The sequence below is a fragment of the Oncorhynchus mykiss genome, chromosome 17 (assembly GCF_013265735.2).
Source record: "Oncorhynchus mykiss isolate Arlee chromosome 17, USDA_OmykA_1.1, whole genome shotgun sequence".
Lineage (NCBI taxonomy): Eukaryota > Metazoa > Chordata > Actinopteri > Salmoniformes > Salmonidae > Oncorhynchus > Oncorhynchus mykiss.
The window spans coordinates 80,711,900-80,734,195 of record NC_048581.1 but is presented as its reverse complement, the minus strand read 5'-3'; the positions used below and the strand labels follow the sequence as shown (position 1 = coordinate 80,734,195).

The 22,296-nt window shown below is 44.3% G+C and overlaps 1 protein-coding gene across 1 annotated transcript in view; it reads left to right on the top strand.

Annotated features, from left to right (window-relative positions):
- Window positions 1-22,296, top strand: part of gnai2b (guanine nucleotide binding protein (G protein), alpha inhibiting activity polypeptide 2b) — a 98,074-nt gene that overhangs the window by 47,061 nt on the left and 28,717 nt on the right. The window lies entirely within an intron of this gene.

Below are 22,296 nucleotides of genomic sequence, written 5' to 3'. Positions count from 1 at the left end.
GCAACAGTCCACACAGGGCGACATGCTAAAAGCCCCCACAGGGCAACATGCTAACACAGCCCCCACAGGGCAACAGGCTAACACAGCCCCCACAGGGCAACATGCTAACACAGCCCCCGGCAGGGCAACATGCTAACACAGCCCCCACAGGGCAACATGCTAACACAGCCCCCACAGGGCAACATGCTAACACAGCCCCCGGCAGGGCAACATGCTAACACAGCCCCCGGCAGGGCAACATGCTAACACAGCCCCCACAGGGCAACATGCTAACACAGCCCCACAGGGCAAAATGCTAACACAGCCACACAGGGCAACATGCTAACACAGCCCCCACAGGGCAACATGCTAAAAGCCCCCACAGGGCAACATGCTAACACAGCCCCCACAGGGCAACATGCTAACACAGCCCCCGGCAGGGCAACATGCTAACACAGCCCCCACAGGGCAACATGCTAACACAGCCCCCACAGGGCAACAGGCTAACACAGTCCACACAGGGCGACATGCTAAAAGCCCCCACAGGGCAACATGCTAACACAGCCCCCGGCAGGGCAACATGCTAACACAGCCCCCACAGGGCAACATGCTAACACAGCCCCCACAGGGCAACAGGCTAACACAGTCCACACAGGGCGACATGCTAAAAGGCCCCACAGGGCAACATGCTAACACAGCCCCCACAGGGCAACATGCTAACACAGCCCCCACAGGGCAACAGGCTAACACAGCCCCCACAGGGCAACATGCTAACACAGCCCCCGGCAGGGCAACATGCTAACACAGCCCCCACAGGGCAACATGCTAACACAGCCCCCACAGGGCAACATGCTAACACAGCCCCCGGCAGGGCAACATGCTAACACAGCCCCCACAGGGCAACATGCTAACACAGCCCCCACAGGGCAAAATGCTAACACAGCCACACAGGGCAACATGCTAACACAGCCCCCACAGGGCAACATGCTAACACAGCCCCCACAGGGCAACATGCTAACACAGCCCCCACAGGGAAACATGCTAAAACTGTGGAGGAAGAATAGACTAAAATAAAAGACTAGGCAGAGGGAGAGAAGACAGACTAAATATAAGAGCATGCTTCCAGACATGACATACTGTGTTCTGTTCTGTGAGGTTGGTTGGTATGTAGTTGTAGCTATTGGTGGCTGACTGACGGTTTGATGCTAGCTCTATAACACATGTACGTTCTATTTGAGAGAACAGAGTGGAGTCAGTGATCTTTACATGTATGTCTCTGTAGGTGTATAGGTGGTTCATTTCTCTCTCTCTCTCTCTCTCTCTCGCTCTCTCTCTCTCTCTCTCTCTCTCTGATAAACAGCACTTACTGCACTCATGTTCTCTTTGGCACCCCAGTAAGAGACATGGTATATGTTTTTCTAGTTTTTTGGACACAAAAAACATCCTGCTGAGACATGGGTGTGTAGATTAGAGGGAGGAGAGAAAGATGGCTTATCTACTCATCTTTGAACCAATATGAGGAAGAGTCTTCCATGTTTGCACCTTAAGCTGTCATGGTGGAGCACTAACAAAAACTGTGGAAGTGGTGGAGTTGTGTATGCATTCTGTATGTTATGTTAGCTGGTGTGTGTGTGTGTGTGTGTGTGTGTGTGTGTGTGTGTGTGTGTGCGTGTGCGTGTGTGTGTGCGCGTGCGCGTGTGTGTGTTTGCGTGTGTACGTGCAGATGTGTGTGTGTTTGACAGATTGATACAGAAAGATTTTCCTCGTGTTTATCCTGTTGCAAAGTGAGGTGTTGTGAAGAATGATGTGGATGAGGCTAAATAAATATTTTCTTTTGATTTATTTCATAAGGCACGTTTTATTTTAGCAGTATTAGGCTATTTAGATTCTTATCTCTGAGCATCAATAAGTATTATGTTACTAAGTAAAAACAAAGTGTGAATAAGTATTATGTTACTTAGTAAAAACAAAGTGTGAATAAGTATTATGTTACTAAGTAAAAACAAAGTGTGAATAAGTATTATGTTGGTAAGTAAAAACAAAGTGTGAATAAGTATTGTGTTACTAAGTAAAATCAAAGTGTGAATAAGTATTATGTTACTAAGTAAAAACAAAGTGTGAATAAGTATTATGTTGGTAAGTAAAAACAAAGTGTGAATAAGTATTGTGTTACTAAGTAAAAACAAAGTGTGAATAAGTATTATGTTACTTAGTAAAAACAAAGTGTGAATAAGTATTATGTTACTAAGTAAAAACAAAGTGTGAATAAGTATTATGTTACTAAGTAAAAACAAAGTGTGAATAAGTATTATGTTGGTAAGTAAAAACAAAGTGTGAATAAGTATTGTGTTACTAAGTAAAATCAAAGTGTGAATAAGTATTATGTTGCTAAGTAAAAACAAAGTGTGTAGTCTATAATCTCGTTTTTTTCCGCCTCAATAAAAACATAATATTTGTCAGATACACTTACATTACCTCAAAACAGGCAAGGGAAAAACAAAAATGCTTACAACTACCGGCTCTCAAAATAATGTCACGACTACTTGTGTTAGGCTCTCTTCTGCAGTCAGCACAGAGCCTGGAGCAGTAAATAACCATGGCGTCATTGTTGTTGTGTGTCTTGTTCAAATGTCACAAATGCCTGGAAATGGTTAACCTTCAATAGCTGTAACAACCAGGAAGTGGTTAACCTATAATAGATAATGTATGTGTGTATATACTTTACCAGTCAAAAGTTTGGACATACCTACTAATTCCAGGAATTTTCTTTATTTTTACTATTTTCTACATTGTAGAATACATTGTAGAATAATAACATATGGAATCATGTAGTGACTGCATTGATGACAGCTTTGCAAACTCTTGGCATTCTCTCAACCAGCTTCATGAGGTTGTCACCTGGAATACATTTCAATTAACAGGTGAGCATTGTTAAAAGTTAATTTGTGGAATTTCTTTCCTTAATGTTTTGAGACAATCAGTTGTGTTGTGACAAGGTAGTGTTGGTATACAGAAGATAGCCCTATTCGGTAAAAGTCCAAGACCTTTTTTATGGCAAGAACAGCTCAAATAAGCAAAGAGAAAGGACTTGCTTCATTACTTTAAGACGTGAAGTTCGGTCAATCTGGAAAATTTCATGAACTTTGAAAGTTTCTTCAAGTGCAGTCACAAAAACCATCAAGCGCTATGATGAAACAGGCTCTCATGAGGACCGCCTCAGAAATTGCAGCTCAAACAACTGCTTCACAGAGTTCAAGTAACAGACACATCTCAACATCAACTGTTCTCAGAGGAGACTGTGTGAATCAGGCCTTCATTGTCGAATTGCTGCAAAGAAACCCCTACTAAAGGACACCAATAATAAGAAGAGACTTGCTTGGTCCAAGAAACACGACCAATGGACATAGACAGGGGGAAATTTGTCCTTTGGTCTGATGAGTCCAAATGTGAGATTTTTGGTTCCAACTGCTGTGTCTTTGTGAGACGCAGAGTAAGTGAACGGATGATCGCCGCATGTGTGGTTCCCACCATGAAGCATGGAGGAGGAGGTTTGATGGTCTGGGGGTGCTTTGCTGGTGACACTGTCAGTAATTTATTTAGAATTTAAGGCACACTTAACCAGCATGGCTACCACAGCATTCTGCAGCGATACACCATCCCATCTGGTTAGTGCTTAGTGGGACTATCATTTGTTTTTCAACAGGACAATGAACCAACACACCTCCAGGCTGTGTAAGGGCTATTTGACCAAGAAGGAGAGTGATGGAGTGCTGCATCAGATGACCTGGCCTCCACAATCACCCGACCTCAACCCAGTTGAGATGGTTTGGGATGAGTTGGACCACAGAATGAAGGAAAAGCAGCCAACAAGTGCTCAGCAAAAGGGTTTTCTAATGATCAATTAGTCTTTTTTTTAAATGATAAACGTGGATTAGCTAACACAATGTGCCATTGGAACACAGGAGTGATGGTGGCCTATTTAAATATTCCATAAAAAATCTGCTGTTTCCAGCTACAATAGTCATTTACAACATTGACAATGTCTACACTGTTTTCTGATCAATTTGATGTTCTTATAATGGACAAAAAAATGTGCTTTTCTTTCAAAAGCAAGGACATTTCTAAGTGACCCCAAACTTTTGATTGGTTGTGTGTGTGTGTGTGTGCGTGTGTGTGTGTGTGTGTGTGTGTGTGTGTGTGTGTGTGTGTGTGTGTGTGTGTGTGTGTGTGTGTGTGTGTGTATAATTGTAGAAAAGGTTTGTACAGCAGTAGTTAAGTAGGATGACTAGAATACATATACATATGAAGAGGGTAAAACAGTACAGTATGTAAACATTATTAAAGTGACCAGTGTTCAGTGACTATATGTACATAGGGCAGCAGTCTCTATAGGTGAAGGGTAGAGTACCGTGTGGTAGACGGCTAGTAACAGTGACTATAGTTCAGGGTAGGGTACTGGGTGGAGGCCGGCTAGTGGTGACTGTTTAACAGCTTTAATAGCCTGGCTGAATGCGGTTAACCTTGAATAAAAAATACATGTTCTATTGTCACATACACCGTGTAGGTCCAATTAAATGATGCTTTGCGGGGTCAGACATAGTTACAGCACCCCTGGAACAAATTACGGTTGCTCACGGGCACATCAATAGTTTTGTTACCTTGTCAGCTTGGGTATTCAAGCCAGCGACCTGTCAGTTGCTGGCCCTACGCTCTAACCGCTAGGCTAACTGCCGCCCTGTTAATAGCTAGGCTGGATGTGGTTAACCTTGAATAGCTGTAATAACCAGGCTGGATGTGAGCAGTCGTGATGCTGAGCTGGTGGGGGTGGGGGACTGGGGTGTTGGAAGAGGAATCGTGTCACAGCCAGCATGATGAGTCACTCTCTGATGATGATGATCTCTGCCTGTTAGCCAATAGACAGCAGGCTGTGATAGTGCCATATGTTTTGATGTGTGACTGTGGCATGATGAGGCTGCAGCTGCGAGGGTTGTGACGCTCAAGATTGTTTTTTAACTGGCGGAAAGACAGGGCTCCGGTTATACAATGAGAGGACAAAATAAAGTTTTCTTCACAGATGTTGTGGAGATGAGAGGAGTGATGTGATTGATTATCCTGTCTGCTCTGAGAAAGAAAAGGTGAAATTGAGAGCAGGAGTGAAGTAAACTGTTATCAAGATAAATTCAACAGTAAAAGACAGAGTGTGCGGATAGAATTTCAGAAATGAAGATGCTTGGTGAAAAAAAACTCAATAGTCGTGCCTAACACACCATTTTTCTTGCAATATAGAACTTGTTTCTCAGCTCTATGACTCCATCTAAGCAGAGATAAGTCAATGCAGAAGCAATTGCAGTTTGACAACGCACCAGTCCCTCTTCAGACTCAGGCAGAATGTAGCAGCCGCTAACGAGATTTCAGCCTCACAGATTATGTTGTGCCTGCAGCCACAACAGGTCTTCACTAACTCATCCATTATGTACAATCTTCTGGGACACACTTTGTTCTGCTTTAAAAGAGCGGTCTGCATCGGCTCAGTCCCTGCAGGCCTGTGATGTGTGGAATTGTCTTTGCCATCTGCGCAGTGCAAGCTGTCTCTCTGGTTCAACACAGGGGCCCTGGAGGTCCAACGCACCTCTCTTCCTGTATCTCTCTCTCTCTGGTTCAACACAGGGGCCCTGGAGGTCCTACACACCTCTCTTCCTGTATCTCTCTGTCTCTGGTTCAACACAGGGGCCCTGGAGGTCCAACGCACCTCTCTTCCTGTCTCTCTCTCTCTCTCTCTCTGGTTCAACACAGGGGCCCTGGAGGTCAAACGCACCTCTCTTCCTGTATCTCTCTCTCTCTCTGGTTCAACACAGGGGCCCTGGAGGTCCAACACACCTCTCTTCCTGTATCTATCTCTCTCTCTGGTTCAACACAGGGGCCCTGGAGGTCCAACACACCTCTCTTCCTGTATCTCTCTCTCTCTGGTTCAACACAGGGGCCCTGGAGGTCCAACACACCTCTCTTCCTGTATCTCTCTGTCTCTGGTTCAACACAGGGCCCCTGGAGGTCCAACGCACCTCTCTTCCTGTATCTCTCTCTCTCTGGTTCAACACAGGGGCCCTGGAGGTCCTACACACCTCTCTTCCTGTATCTCTCTGTCTCTGGTTCAACACAGGGGCCCTGGAGGTCCAACGCACCTCTCTTCCTGTCTCTCTCTCTCTCTCTCTCTGGTTCAACACAGGGGCCCTGGAGGTCAAACGCACCTCTCTTCCTGTATCTCTCTCTCTCTCTGGTTCAACACAGGGGCCCTGGAGGTCCAACACACCTCTCTTCCTGTATCTATCTCTCTCTCTGGTTCAACACAGGGGCCCTGGAGGTCCAACACACCTCTCTTCCTGTATCTCTCTCTCTCTGGTTCAACACAGGGGCCCTGGAGGTCCAACACACCTCTCTTCCTGTATCTCTCTGTCTCTGGTTCAACACAGGGCCCCTGGAGGTCCAACGCACCTCTCTTCCGGTATCTCTCTGTCTCTGGTTCAACACAGGGGCCCTGGAGGTCCAACACACCTCTCTTCCTGTATCTCTCTCTCTCTGGTTCAACACAGGGGCTCTGGAGGTCCAACACACCTCTCTTCTTGTATCTCTCTGTCTCTGGTTCAACACAGGGCCCCTGGAGATCCAACGCACCTCTCTTCCTGTATCTGTCTCTCTCTGGTTCAACACAGGGGCCCTGGAGGTCCAACACCTCTCTTCCTGTATCTCTCTCTCTCTCTGGTTCAACACAGGGGCCCTGGAGGTCCAACGCACCTCTCTTCCTGTCTCTCTCTCTCTGGTTCAACACAGGGGCCCTGGAGGTCAAACGCACCTCTCTTCCTGTATCTCTCTCTCTCTCTGGTTCAACACAGGGGCCCTGGAGGTCCAACACACCTCTCTTCCTGTATCTCTCTCTCTCTCTGGTTCAACACAGGGGCCCTGGAGGTCCAACACACCTCTCTTCCTGTATCTCTCTCTCTCTGGTTCAACACAGGGGCTCTGGAGGTCCAACACACCTCTCTTCTTGTATCTCTCTGTCTCTGGTTCAACACAGGGCCCCTGGAGATCCAACGTACCTCTCTTCCTTTATCTGTCTCTCTCTGGTTCAACACAGGGGCCCTGGAGGTCCAACACCTCTCTTCCTGTATCTCTCTCTCTCTCTGGTTCAACACAGGGGCCCTGGAGGTCCAACGCACCTCTCTTCCTGTCTCTCTCTCTCTCTCTCTCTGGTTCAACACAGGGGCCCTGGAGGTCAAACGCACCTCTCTTCCTGTATCTCTCTCTCTCTCTGGTTCAACACAGGGGCCCTGGAGGTCCAACACACCTCTCTTCCTGTATCTCTCTCTCTCTCTGGTTCAACACAGGGGCCCTGGAGGCCCAACACACCTCTCTTCCTGTATCTCTCTCTCTCTGGTTCAACACAGGGGCTCTGGAGGTCCAACACACCTCTCTTCTTGTATCTCTCTGTCTCTGGTTCAACACAGGGCCCCTGGAGATCCAACGCACCTCTCTTCCTGTATCTGTCTGTCTCTGGTTCAACACAGGGGCCCTGGAGGTCCAACGCACCTCTCTTCCTGTATTTCTCTCTATCTCTCTCTGAGCCAGCTCCTGAAACACAACCTAAACCAAGACATGCTGCTGACTCTCTATTAAACCCCTTGCTTCTCGCTACTATCAACATTCGACCAGCTGATTTTGTGTTGGACATGAGTCCGCACGGAAACACGGTCTTTATAACATCTATGAAAGGAGTACAGTGTATTGGCAAAAGTCAGGTTGTGTCTTTGATTTGGGGTTTAGGGAGGCATTTTGGATAACCTGAAGTAACACTTTTTGTTTTCAGCTCTATATATAGAGCTCTCTGCCTTGATAAGAAAAGTTGTTTTTGTTTCCGCCGAGTTCTATTACTGGTGGGCGGAATGAACTGAATCACTGCAGAGAGGGCTCCAGTGCACAACATACCTGCATTCGGAGAGGGAGAAAAAAAAGACTTAATTTGAGTGTTATTTCTGTGACTTTCCTCTCATTCCCTTTTTTACATTATATCTCTGTATGCTTGAGCCTAGTCTCTACCCAACAGGCAATTGTAACCTGGCAAGAGCTCTTTAACTGGCAAGAGAGTCTAGATTGAGGGTAAAGTCACTGTCCATTAACTATTGACTAGACGGGGTGGGGGTGGGGATTGGCCCTGGCATATAGGCTTTTACGGCTATTGATATCCTAACAGCCTTTATTTGCTAGCGTGACTGCGCTGGGCTTCCCAATAACACTGGCACGCATGGCTTTGGACCTTATTCCAGGTATGGGTATAGCTCCGTATTTATTGTTAACTGATCGTCATTCATGTGTCATAGTGGTTCCAGATGAGGATGCATTGACACACACACCAGCTTCTCTCTAAAGGCTCTCTCTTCAGTATCTCATTTGGGTGGCTGAGTGGCTCATATAACTGCTATAGGATGCTAGCTTCACAGATTCTGACTGTCTAGATGAAAAAAATCTCCCTCCGCTCTCTTTGGGGAAATTCCACTGTTTGATTGTATTCTCCCTCTCTCTCTCTAGGCTTTCATCGGATAAGACAGGCATGTTTGATATGGTGCCTCTGGAGGATGGAGAGATTCTCCCCAAGGCCAGTAGCACTGGGGATTTAAAGAGGAGAAAGAACCCAGACTGCCGTCATTGTATTTGTTGCAGTCTAATTACCACTATGTCTAATGTCATAGGGGCAGACGTGTTTAAGCTGGGTAGTTAAGCATTGTGTCTGATTATAGACTTAATTGGTCCCAAATTGATTCCTAAGTAGGATATTTGTTATAATTGCTATAAATGAAAGACAAGTTCTGAACTTCCATGAACTTCCCTTCAACGCCAGTCATCTCAATCCCTAAAATAGCTCACTGGGCTCGGTGAAGATGCACGTTTGTGTGTGTGTGTGTGTGTGTGTGTGTGTGTGTGTGTGTGTGTGTGTGTGTGTGTGTGTGTGTGTGTGTGTGTGTGTGTGTGTGTGTGTGTGTGTGTGTGTGTGTGTGTGTGTGTGTGTGTGTGTGTGCGCGTGTGTGTGTGAACCAGAGGAAGTGGCTGTAGCCAACCCACTCAGATTGCTGATTGTAAACCCAACCTGGGGCCCTGTGAATAAGAAGAGGTGCTGCTCTCTCTCTGCTAATTGCCAGGGAGTGGATGTGGCTCAGCGTGGGTGTGGCTCAGAGTGGATGTGGCTCAGCGTGGATGTGGCTCGGCATGGGTGCGGTTCAGAGTGGATGTGGCTCAGTGTGGGTGTGGTTCAGCGTGGATGTGGCTCAGCGTGGGTGTGGTTCAGAGTGGATGTGGCTCAGCGTGGGTGTGGTTCAGAGTGGGTGTGGTCCAGCGTGGGTGTGGCCAGCGTGGGTGTGGTTCAGAGTGGATGTGGCTCAGCGTGGGTGTGGCTCAGCGTGGGTGTGGCTCAGAGGGTATTGTAATAGCCTAACTCACACTGAACAGGAAATAGTCTGTCCCCTTGGTCAGAACCAGGGCACACTGGGATAAGGATCCGGCCTCGTTGGAGTCCTTTTCCATTAAGAGGCACCACACACATTTCGGATATATGTTTCGGATACACGTTTTCGGACACACAGTATCATTGCACTGATTAACTGTATACTGAAAGTGTTGGGAAAATCTAAGAAGTGGTGTTTTGTTGAGTCTACCGGTCTACTATACATGGGCATAACAACTGCTCTACACCTGGATTGCTTGCTGTTTGGGGTTTTAGGCTGGGTTTTTGTACAGCACTTTGTGACATCGGCTGTGCCATTGGAACACAGGAGTGATGTAAAAAGGGCTTTATAAATACATTTGATTGATTGAACTGTGGTGTTAATTAACCAATGAGAAGAAATAAAAAAACATTTAGAACAGAACAAAAATTAATCTGAGATGCCATTTTGTTCTCATTGACCTACGTACAAGGTAAGTTAGCTACTTAGCTAGCTTGGTTCATTTAGGTAGACTTGTGCAAATGTTCACTTCAAGTGAACTCCTCTATGAGCATAGAGCGAGGGCAAAACAAAAGCATGGTAGACTAGATATAATGTATACTGTCAACAGTACAACAACAGTAAAGCCCCACTTTAAATATACAATCATTGTTGTCGATGCAATAGCCATGGCCTGTGGCTGAGTGCATTTTACAATTCATACCCTTTGAATCTTATTTCATTAAGTGCACCATCTGCCTCACACACCTCTCGCTCTCTAACACACACACACACACACTGTCCCCTCCTGTCTCTATGTAAGGGGCTAATAAATGATGAAGTGATCTCAGCCGGAGGGACACAGTGAATTAGCGTCCTATCTCCACTCTGTTATCCAGTCACGTAGCTGCTCCATCCCTCCATCCTGGAGCGTTACTATGGAGATTACCATAGTTACAACTTCAAACACACAGTATCAAACCAAACAGTCATCTAAGTTTTCTGAACGGTGTTGCTCCCTTTCCTCATCAATGTGTAGTGATGATACACTGAACTGTTGAAGTTTTCTGAACGGTGTTGCTCCCTTTCCTCATCAATGTGTAGTGATGATACACTGAACTGTTGAAGTTTTCTGAACGGTGTTGCTCCCTTTCCTCATCAATGTGTAGTGATGATACACTGAACTGTTGAAGTTTTCTGAACGGTGTTGCTCCCTTTCCTCATCAATGTGTAGTGATGATACACTGAACTGTTGAAGTTATCTGAACGGTGTTGCTCCCTTTCCTCATCAATGTGTAGTGATGATACACTGAACTGTTGAAGTTATCTGAACGGTGTTGCTCCCTTTCCTCATCAATGTGTAGTGATGATACACTGAACTGTTGAAGCCTAGAGAGGAAAGACATTTCAATCAGCAGTTGCTTATTTTTCTCTGGCAATAGACACTAAAATCTTCCCAAGTTCTAGACAATTAGAGAAGACAATTAGAGAAGTAAGCCAAAACCCCAAAACAATTGTATCTCGAGCAGCCTCTGTCAGATATGAGCCAAGCCAAATCAAATGTATTGGCATACACAATACATGTATAAGTTCTTTATCCCTTTAGGACTGAATACTTCTGTGAATGCAGATGTCACAGTTGTAACCATGAAAGACAGGACACTACTACGTGAACTTAGTAAACCTGTGTATGGCAGCTTTTGTTTCTTCCCCTTAATAGTTGTTACATTGTCTGCTCTGAGTTACAGTGTGATTCCCTTAGTGAGCTGAATAGCAGTCGGTAGTGTGTTCTGTTTGTTTAATATGGCACAGCCTTCAGTAAATTCGTCCTTTCACCTGTGTTCAATTTAAGCACCCTGTTTTTATTGGCTCATAACACTGTGATGAGAACCTACTCAGCTGTAATTGATTAATCCTGTGTACATCATACTGTATCAAGGATAACCTCTTTCCTCCTGGTGATTGAGCTTTGTTTCGCCTATTAATAAGCTGAGCTGAGGTGAGCAGAGGTGAGCTGAGGTGAGCAGAGGTGAGCTGACACCCTGAATAAATAACTGGATTGTTATTCTGTGGCGTCCCTCAGGGATTCATCACAGGACTGCTATAGAATGCCATTCGGAGATATTATGAGAGTAAACCTGGCCATCAGAGAGAACCTGTTACTCTCAGGGTGGTGTTAGTTATCCACCCTGCACTCTAGCTGCTAGATGTTTTATCTTGAGGGACCACAGGCAATGCTTGTTTTCCATGGGTCAGGTATTCCTCTCTGTGTCCTGTTGTGTTTCTCATCATGCATCTATAGTACATCTACGTATTATCCAGAGTGACTTATAGTAGTGATACATTTTTGTACTGGTCCCCCGTGGGAATCAAATTCACAACCATGACGCTGCTCTACCAACTGAGCCACACAAATCCATAGTCTATCTGTACCATGACAGAAGTATGGTTGAATTTTCATTTATTTTTGCTCGCTCATTGCTAGGTAGTCCTGAGCGATTAACCGAAATGTTGGTTATTTTTCATTTTTTAAACAACTTATCGACCAACGTTGGTTCAGTTATTTGAATTAAATTTCGTATTATTTTATTTTTCCTTAGAGCTCAATGTGCACATCGCACAGTTTCTCTAGAGGGTTGTAGTTTCCAACAGGTCAATATTCTACATAGTTTAGCACATAAAATGTGGTAATTAACTACCGGTCTGTGTTTCTTTTTAGGACTGCTAAGGAATAGACAAGAATGGGAGATTGTGAGGTCATATGTGAGGGCAGCTGTTGCTTAGCGAGGTATCCCTACCAGAAAATACATGATCTAAGTGATTGATAGTTGGTATTCAGCAGTCATAAATTATGCTACCAAAATAGTGATTTTGTCAGACAGCATATCCAGCAGCTCTATAGAGATGAGATGAGGACTGTGAATGAAATAACAAAGTCATCAAATAAAATAAATGTAATATACACAACTAAAATATTTTATTAAAGTAATGTGAATAAATTACGGTTAATAAGTGATAAGCAGTAATGGGCAGTCACTACCATCATTAATTGTTTTATTCTGTGTTGTTACAGCATTGAACCCACATAATGCATAGTGCATTTAATGTTTAAACAAATTATGGAACCGAAACCAAACCAACCTCAAAAAGCACTAATCACTCTGCACTATTGCCAGGTAGAGTGAAGCATTTATGTTGGTCGTGTTTTAGAGCAATCATAGGGCTGAGCAAACGGAATCCTGTTATGTGTGTCCTCATGCACTTCCTGCTGTTCACAGAGAGAAGCAGAACATAATGTCACCATTATACTGTGTCCTCATTCACTTCCTGCTGTTCACAGAGAGAAGCCGAACATAATGTCACCATTATACTGTGTCCTCATGCACTTCCTGCTGTTCACAGAGATAAGCAGAACATAATGTCACCATTATACTGTGTCCTCATGCACTTCCTGCTGTTCACAGAGAGAAGCCGAACATAATGTCACCATTATACTGTGTCCTCATGCACTTCCTGCTATTCACAGAGATAAGCAGAACATAATGTCACCATTATACTGTGTCCTCATGCACTTCCTGCTGTTCACAGAGAGAAGCCGAACATAATGTCACCATTATACTGTGTCCTCATGCACTTCCTGCTGTTCACAGAGAGAAGCCGAACATAATGTCACCATTATACTGTGTCCTCATGCACTTCCTGCTGTTCACAGAGATAAGCTGAACATAATGTCACCATTATACTGTGTCCTCATGCACTTCCTGCTGTTCACAGAGAGAAGCCGAACATAATGTCACCATTATACTGTGTCCTCATGCACTTCCTGCTGTTCACAGAGATAAGCAGAACATAATGTCACCATTATACTGTGTCCTCATGCACTTCCTGCTGTTCACAGAGAGAAGCCGAACATAATGTCACCATTATACTGTGTCCTCATGCACTTCCTGCTGTTCACAGAGATAAGCAGAACATAATGTCACCATTATACTGTGTCCTCATGCACTTCCTGCTGTTCACAGAGAGAAGCCGAACATAATGTCACCATTATACTGTGTCCTCATGCACTTCCTGCTGTTCACAGAGAGAAGCCGAACATAATGTCACCATTATACTGTGTCCTCATGCACTTCCTGCTGTTCACAGAGATAAGCTGAACATAATGTCACCATTATACTGTGTCCTCATGCACTTCCTGCTGTTCACAGAGAGAAGCCGAACATAATGTCACCGTTATACTGTGTCCTCATGCACTTCCTGCTGTTCACAGAGAGAAGCAGAACTTAATGTAATAATTATACTGTGTCCTCATGCACTTCCTGCTGTTCACAGAGATAAGTAGAACATAATGTAATCATTATACTGTATGCTCATTCACTTCCTGCCATTCACAGAGATAAGCAGAACTTAATGTAGTCATTATACTGTATGCGTAGCGCAAGGCCAATTTGTCCCCCACCTCTGCTCTGCGTTCCAGTAACACAGCTCATTTACCCAAGCCAATTCATGCTCAGAGTAAAGACAAACATGTTTCTATAGTTTACCCAGTGAAATATTAACAGGCTGAATTCTAGGCAAGAAGGTGACCTTCGCGGAATGTGTACAGAGATTCTCGTCTCAGATGTCGTCGTCCCCATTTTTCCCTACAAACTATATTTTGTACTCAGGTCACCTCCAGTGTTGTCTTATTTATCTTCTACTTTGCATTTGTCACAGCGAAGCCAACCAGAAGCAACAGGGGGAAGATAGACAGACTACTTAGTCTCAAAAGTAGTCTTTATTCCTGCACAGATAGAGCGAGGAAGGAGAGATGAAAACATAGTCTAGTGTTGATCATCTGATAAAGCCTAGACAGGGTATGATATGAGCTGTGTGGACTAGAATATATCAGCACAAGTATGATGCACTTTTTAAATGAGAGGAGCTTCTAGTGGAATTGTGAAGCTAATGTGTGTAGCCAGTGTGTTTGTGTGTGTAACATTTTATACATTTACTAGTATGTTTCCTGGTGTCATGTGTTAGTGTGTTTTTCTGTCAGGTCATAGCAACAACCTTTCTCCGTATCTCTCATTCTCCATACCGCCTCTCTCTGTATCTCTCATTCTCCATACCGCCTCTCTCTGTATCTCTCATTCTCCACACCGCCTCTCTCTGTATCTCTCATTCTCCACACCGCCTCTCTCCGTATGTCTCATTCTCCTCACTGTATCTCTCATTCTCCTTACCGCCTCTCTCTGTATCTCTCATTCTCCTCACTGCATCTCTCCGTATCTCTCATTCGCCATACCGCCTCTCTCCGTATCTCTCATTCTCCTCACCGCCTCTCTCCGTATCTCTCATTCTCCTCAACGCCTCTCTCCGTATCTCTCATTGTCCTCACCGCCTCTCTCCATATCTCTCATTCTCCATACCACCTCTCTAACCTGATGAAGCCAAAGTGAGATAGAATTTTGTGTAATGTCACTGCTAAATCCAACTAAATGCCTTTGTGTCAGAATGCATCAGCTATCAGCTTTGACTTGCACAACTATGAGATATTGAGTAGTATCATGAGTAGTACTGTGTTAGTGTTAGTGATTTTTACATAAATCATTTTGCACTAAATATGGACCCACAGGGGTGTTCCTGAGACAACTCAGTAAAACTTCAAGTTACCACATTTAGGTAATAGAACAACATGCCTTATAATTTATAAAGGGAAAGGAAGTAGTAAGTTATTCACCAGATCGTACTATTATTTTCCACTATAAAACCAGAGATTTGGCCCTGTGGCTCTCTAGAAATTCCTGTCGTGAAGAAAAAAAATCCACAATTTTAGGACTGTTTTTATCGTTATTCAAACAGACTCCGATAGCTGCCATTTCATTGCTGCTCTCTGTGTGTTTTTATCTGAGAACAGTAGAGTTTTCTAGCATCGTTGTGTTTGGCCTACCCTGTCACCAAGGTCTGTCCCTTCACATCAATACATCATTCTCCATGGTCACCCCTACACTCCCTGCCCAAATACCCATACAGACTCATTCAGTACGCTACATTACCACCAAACCACTCAGCAGGATTAGGGCCAAGACTCTCCAGCCTGAGAGAAGCCTCGGTACGGTACGGTAGTGAAAGCCAAGAGGTTTGAGTGCATCTTTAGGATTGAGAGCTTATTCAAATTAAAGAGGAACAGTAGGTTGTCTGGATTTATTGCACTTATCTCTCCTGCTTCTCGGTACTCTATTTTGAGGCCACTCATCAAATCAACAGATGGAGTTAGACACCAATGCAGTCCTTAATGGACTTGGCCTCAGGGATGTGCTTACTTCAATCAGTTATTTCCCATCACCTGTCCCAAAGTCAGTAACATATTTGTTTTCTGGTGATTTAGTCAGTCATTCAGTCTGTGCCTCAATCCATGGTCTTTAATTAGTATTTGAGGATGGTGAAAGAGGTCACCAGCTCTAAACCAGCTGAGTCTGAACCCACAATTCAGCTTGCATTAGATCCTGCCCTCCCTCTGCGTCTGTCAGCACACACAAACGGAATGGCTTGTCATGTTGGCACTGATAGAGGTGGAATTAGCTTTTTATAACTGTGTGGAAATTGCTCTCCCTAATTCTCCAACTCTGCCTCTACCTCCCTCTCAGGAAGGTGTGTGTGTGGGGGGGGGGGGGGGGGGGGGCTGGTAGAGTGCTTCTGGTCCCTCTGGGCTGTTTGTCAGGGTAGGGCTTGATGTACTGTGACTGGGCCAGGTCAGGTGGAGCACGGGGACACAACACGAAACTGTGGCACAGGGACACGACATGGTGGCACAGGGCTGTCAGTACAGGGACACAACTTGGGTTGAAGATTTTGGTGAATATTCAGAGGTGGAAACGTTCCTTGGGAATTAACGGGAATATATGGGAATTAACAGAAATATATGCAAATTAATATATTTACCATATATGGAGACAGAAACATAAACCTTTTACCTTATCATACGTTGCAAATTAGTAAATCCTTCCAATAGATATGTAAAAAAAAATGTTTAGTTATGAATTGAACTTTAATTAAATGAGTTGACCCTTCACATGCGATGTGAACAACAAAAGAAAGGGAATATTGTATGATCCCCAATGATCCACTCCACAAATGTCTTGTTAACAAACTATAGTTTTGACAAGTCGGTTAGGACATCTACTTTGTGCATGACACAAGTCATTTTTCCAAAAATTGTATACTGACTGATTATTTCACTTATAATTCACTGTATCACAATTCCAGTGGGTCAGAAGTTTACATACACTAAGTTGACTGTGCCTTTAAACATCTTGGGAAATTCCAGAAAATTATGTCATGGCTTTAGATGCTTCCGATAGGCTAATTGACATAATTTTAGTCAATCGAAGGTGTACGTGTTGAAATGCATCAAGGCCTACCTTTAAACTCAGTGCCTCTTTGCTTGACATCATGGGAAAATCAAAAGAAATCAGCCAAGACTTCAGAAAACAAATTCTAGACCTCCACAAGTCTGGTTCATCCTTGGGAGTAATTTCCAAACGCCTGAAGGTACCATGTTCATCTGTACAAACAATAGTACGCAAGTATAAACACCATGGGACCACGCAGCCGCCATACTGCTCAGGAAGGAGACGCGTTTTGTCTCCTAGAGATGAACGTACTTTGGTGCACTTCACAAAATAGATGGCTTCATAAGGTAGGAAAATTATTTGGATGTTTTGAAGCAACATCTCACGACATCAGCCAGGAAGGCTGATTGGTCGCAAATGGGTCTTCCAAATGGACAATGACCCCAAGCATACTTCCAAAGTTGTGGCAAAATGGCTTAAGGACAACAAAGTCAAGGTATTGGAGTGGCCATCACAAAACACTGACCTCAATCCCATAGAACATTTGTGGCCAGAACTGAAAAAGCGTCTGCCAGCAAGGAAGCCTAAAAACCTAACTCAGTTACACCAGCTATGTCTGGAGGAATGGGCCAAAATTCACCCAACTTATTGTGGGAGGCTTGTGGAAAGCTACCCGAAACGTTTGACCCAAGTTAAACAATTTAAAGGTAATGCTACCAAATACTAATTGAGTGTATGTGAACTTCTGACCCACTGGGAATGTGATGAAAGAAATAAAAGCTGAAATAAATCATTCTCTCTACTATTATTCTGACATTTCACATTCTTAAATTAAAGTGGTGATCCTAACTGACCTAAGACAAGGATTTTTTACTTGGATTAAATGTCAGGAATTGTGAAAAACTGAGTTTAAATGTATTTGGCTAAAGTGTATGTAAACTTCCACTTCAACTGTATACAGTGCCTTGCGAAAGTATTCGGCCCCCTTGAACTTTGCGACCTTTTGCCACATTTCAGGCTTCAAACATAAAGATATAAAACTGTATTTTTTTGTGAAGAATCAACAACAAGTGGGACACAATCATGAAGTGGAACGACATTTATTGGATATTTCAAACTTTTTTAACAAATCAAAAACTGAACAATTGGGCGTGCAAAATTATTCAGCCCCTTTACTTTCAGTGCAGCAAACTCTCTCCAGAAGTTCAGTGAGGATCTCTGAATGATCCAATGTTGACCTAAATGACTAATGATGATAAATACAATCCACCTGTGTGTAATCAAGTCTCCGTATAAATGCACCTGCACTGTGATAGTCTCAGAGGTCCGTTAAAAGCGCAGAGAGCATCATGAAGAACAAGGAACACACCAGGCAGGTCCGAGATACTGTTGCGAAGAAGTTTAAAGCCGTATTTGGATACAAAAAGATTTCCCAAGCTTTAAACATCCCAAGGAGCACTGTGCAAGCGATAATATTGAAATGGAAGGAGTATCAGACCACTGCAAATCTACCAAGACCTGGCCGTCCCTCTAAACTTTCAGATCATACAAGGAGAAGACTGATCAGAGATGCAGCCAAGAGGCCCATGATCACTCTGGATGAACTGCAGAGATCTACAGCTGAGGTGGGAGACTCTGTCCATAGGACAACAATCAGTCGTATATTGCACAAATCTGGCCTTTATGGAAGAGTGGCAAGAAGAAAGCCATTTCTTAAAGATATCCATAAAAAGTGTTGTTTAAAGTTTGCCACAAGCCACCTGGGAGACACACCAAACATGTGGAAGAAGGTGCTCTGGTCAGATGAAACCAAAATTGAACTTTTTGGCAACAATGCAAAACGTTATGTTTGGCGTAAAAGCAACACAGCTGAACACACCATCCCCACTGTCAAACATGGTGGTGGCAGCATCATGGTTTGGGCCTGCTTTTCTTCAGCAGGGACAGGGAAGATGGTTAAAATTGATGGGAAGATGGATGGAGCCAAATACAGGACCATTCTGGAAGAAAACCTGATGGAGTCTGCAAAAGACCTGAGACTGGGACGGAGATTTGTCTTCCAACAAGACAATGATCCAAAACATAAAGCAAAATCTACAATGGAATGGTTCAAAAATAAACATATCCAGGTGTTAGAATGGCCAAGTCAAAGTCCAGACCTGAATCCAATCGAGAATCTGTGGAAAGAACTGAAAACTGCTGTTCACAAATGCTCTCCATCCAACCTCACTGAGCTCGAGTTGTTTTGCAAGGAGGAATGGGAAAACATTTCAGTCTCTCGATGTGCAAAACTGATAGAGACATACCCCAAGCGACTTACAGCTGTAATCGCAGCAAAGTTTTTGATTTGTTAAAAAAGTTTGAAATATCCAATAAATGTCGTTCCACTTCATGATTGTGTCCCACTTGTTGTTGATTCTTCACAAAAAATACAGTTTTATATATTTATGTTTGAAGCCTGAAATGTGGCAAAAGGTCGCAAAGTTCAAGGGGGCCGAATACTTTCGCAAGGCACTGTATAAGATCCCACAGTTGACAGTGCATGTCAGAGCATAAACCAAGCCATGAGGTCAAAGGAATTGTTCTTAGAGCTCCGAGACAAGATTATGTTGAGCCACAGATCTGGGGAAGGGTACAAAAAAAATTGCAGCATTGCCTGGCTAGCCCACAGGATGAACATTCCCGAAGAACACAGTGGCCTCCATCATTCATAAACGGGAAAAGTCTGACACCACCAAGACTCTTCCTAGAGCTGGCTGCCCATCCAAATGGAATAATTGGGGTTGTAGGTCCTTGGTCAGGAAGGTGCACAATAAAGATGGGGGAACCTTCCAGAAGGACAACCATCTCTGCAGCACTCCATCAATCATGCCTTAATGGTAGAGTAGCCAGACGGATGCCACACCGTAGTAAAAGGCACATGACAGCCCACTTGGAGTTTGTCAAAAGGAACCTAAAGGACTCTCAGACCATGAGAAACAAGGTTCTCTGGTCTGATGAAACCAAGATTGAACTATTTGGCCTGAATGCCAAGCATCACGTCTGGAGGAAACCTGGCACCATCCCTACGGTGAAGCATGGTGGTGGCAGCATCATGCTGTGGGGATGTTTTTCAGCGGCAGGGACTGGGAGACTAGGTAGAATCGAAGGAAAGATGAACGGAGCAAAGTACAGATGAAAACCTTGATGAAAACCTGCTCCAGAGCACTAAGGACCTCAGACTGGGACGAAGGTTCACCTTCCAACAGGACAAAGACCCTAAGCAGACAGCCAAGACAACACAGGAGTGGCTTCAGGACAAGTCTCTGAATGTCCTTGAGTGTCCCAGCCAGAGCCCGGACTTGAACCTGATCAGACATCTCTGGAGAGACCTGAAAATAGCTGTGCAAGCTCCCTAAACACATGTTTTCCATGCTTGTAAGACTCGAGGCTGTAATCACTGCCAAAGGTGCTTCAACAAAGTACAGGGTAAAGAGTCTGAATACATATGTAAATGTGATATTTTGCACCTTCCTACCAATAATTGTCTTTGGGTACTGAAAGGATTAGTCTCTGTGCACAGGACTTTTTTTGTGGTTACTGTAATGACTGGGATCAAACCATGACACTCAATTACACACTCACCAATGACGTATACAAAGAATGTGTGTATGTCTATGCCTCATTGTCGCACGCGCGCACACACACACACACACACACACACACACACACACACACACACACACACATAGACCTTAATGGCTTAATTATTCCCATTCCTGTGGGCTAGCCAGGCGATGAATCAGTTTTTCATGAGTGTAGAGTACAGAATGTAGCTCTAAGCCCAGGTTATAAATACAGCCATACAAAACAACCAATGCCTGGGAGATAGACCATACCCATAATATATTTAATAAATGTGCAAAGTGTTCTAGAAACCTGTTTACACTTTGTCATTATGGGGTATTGTGTGTAGATTGATGAGATTTTTTATTTATTTAATACATTTTAGAACAAGGCTTTAACGTTACAAAATGTGGAAACAGTCGAGGGGTCTGAATTTTCGAACTCAGCAAAAAAAGAAACGTCCTCTCACTGTCAACTGCGTTTATTTTCAACAAACATAACGTGTAAATATTTGTATGAACATAACAAGATTCAACAACTGAGACATAAACTGAACAAGTTCCACAGACATGTGACTAACAGAAATGGAATAATGTGTCCCTAAACCAGGTGTGGGTCAAACTCAAAAGTAACAGTCAGTATATGTTGTGGCCACCAGCTGTATTTAGTACTGCAGTGCATCTCCTCCTCATAGACTGCACCAGATTTGCCAGTTCTTGCTGTGAGATGTTACCCCACTCTTCCACCAAGCACCTGCCAGTTCCCTGACATTTTTGGGGGGAATGGCCCTAGCCCTCACCGTCCGATCCAACAGGTCCCAGACATGCTCAATGCGATTGAGAGCCGGGCTCTTCGTTGACCATGGCAGAACACTGACATTCCTGTCTTGCAGGAAATCACGCACAGAACGAGCTGTATGGCTGGTGGCATTGTCATGCTGGAGGGTCATGTCAGGATGAGCCTGCAGGAAGGGTACCACATGAGGGAGGAGGATGTCTTCCCTTTAACGCAAAGCGTTGAGATTGCCTGCAATGACAACAGGCTCAGTCCGATGATGCTGTGACACACCGCCCCAGGCCATGACAGACCCTCCACCTCCAAATCAATCCCGCTCCAGAGTACTGGCCTCGGTGTAACTCTCATTCCTTCAACGATAAACGTGAATCCGATCATCACCCCTGGTGAGACTAAACCGCATCTCGTCAGTGAAGATAACTTTTTGCCAGTCCTGTCTGTTCCAGCGACGGTGGGTTGTGCCCATAGATGACGTTGTTGCCGGTGATGTCTGGTGAGGATCTGCCTTACAAAAGGCCTACAACCCCTCAGTCCAGCTTCTCTCAGCCTATTGCGGACAGTCTGAGCACTGATGGAGGGATTGTGCGTTCCTGGTGTAACTCAGGCAGTTGTTGTTACCATCCAGACAAGTGAAAATGATGGTCAGTAAAGAGAACTTTAAGCTCGTTGCCCCTTGATAACCAGCGCACTTCTGTATGTTGTAAAAGCGTTACGTTGTTGCTGCCCATATCATTGCATAGTGCAGAAAATACACACGAGTTTGGGGCCTTGCTTTAACTTCTTAGGGCTGAAATCCCGTTAATGGGATCGATATGACAACAGCCAGTGAAAGTGCAGGGCGCACAGACATCATTCAAACAGTTTTAGAAACTTCAGAGTGTTTTCTATCCAAATATACTAATAATATGCATATATTAGCAACTGCGACTGAGGATCAGGCAGTTTACTCTGGGCACCTCTGGGCCCCTGCCCCCCAGCCATAAGAAGTTTTAACAAAGTTAACCATTTTCACTGTAGTGTACAAAACATCTTTCAAACTGTCAGGCATTCCCTTGGCAGCAAGAGCCCTTCGGTGGATGCTGCAGTGTACCAAAGTGGCGTTGGGAGCAACTGCT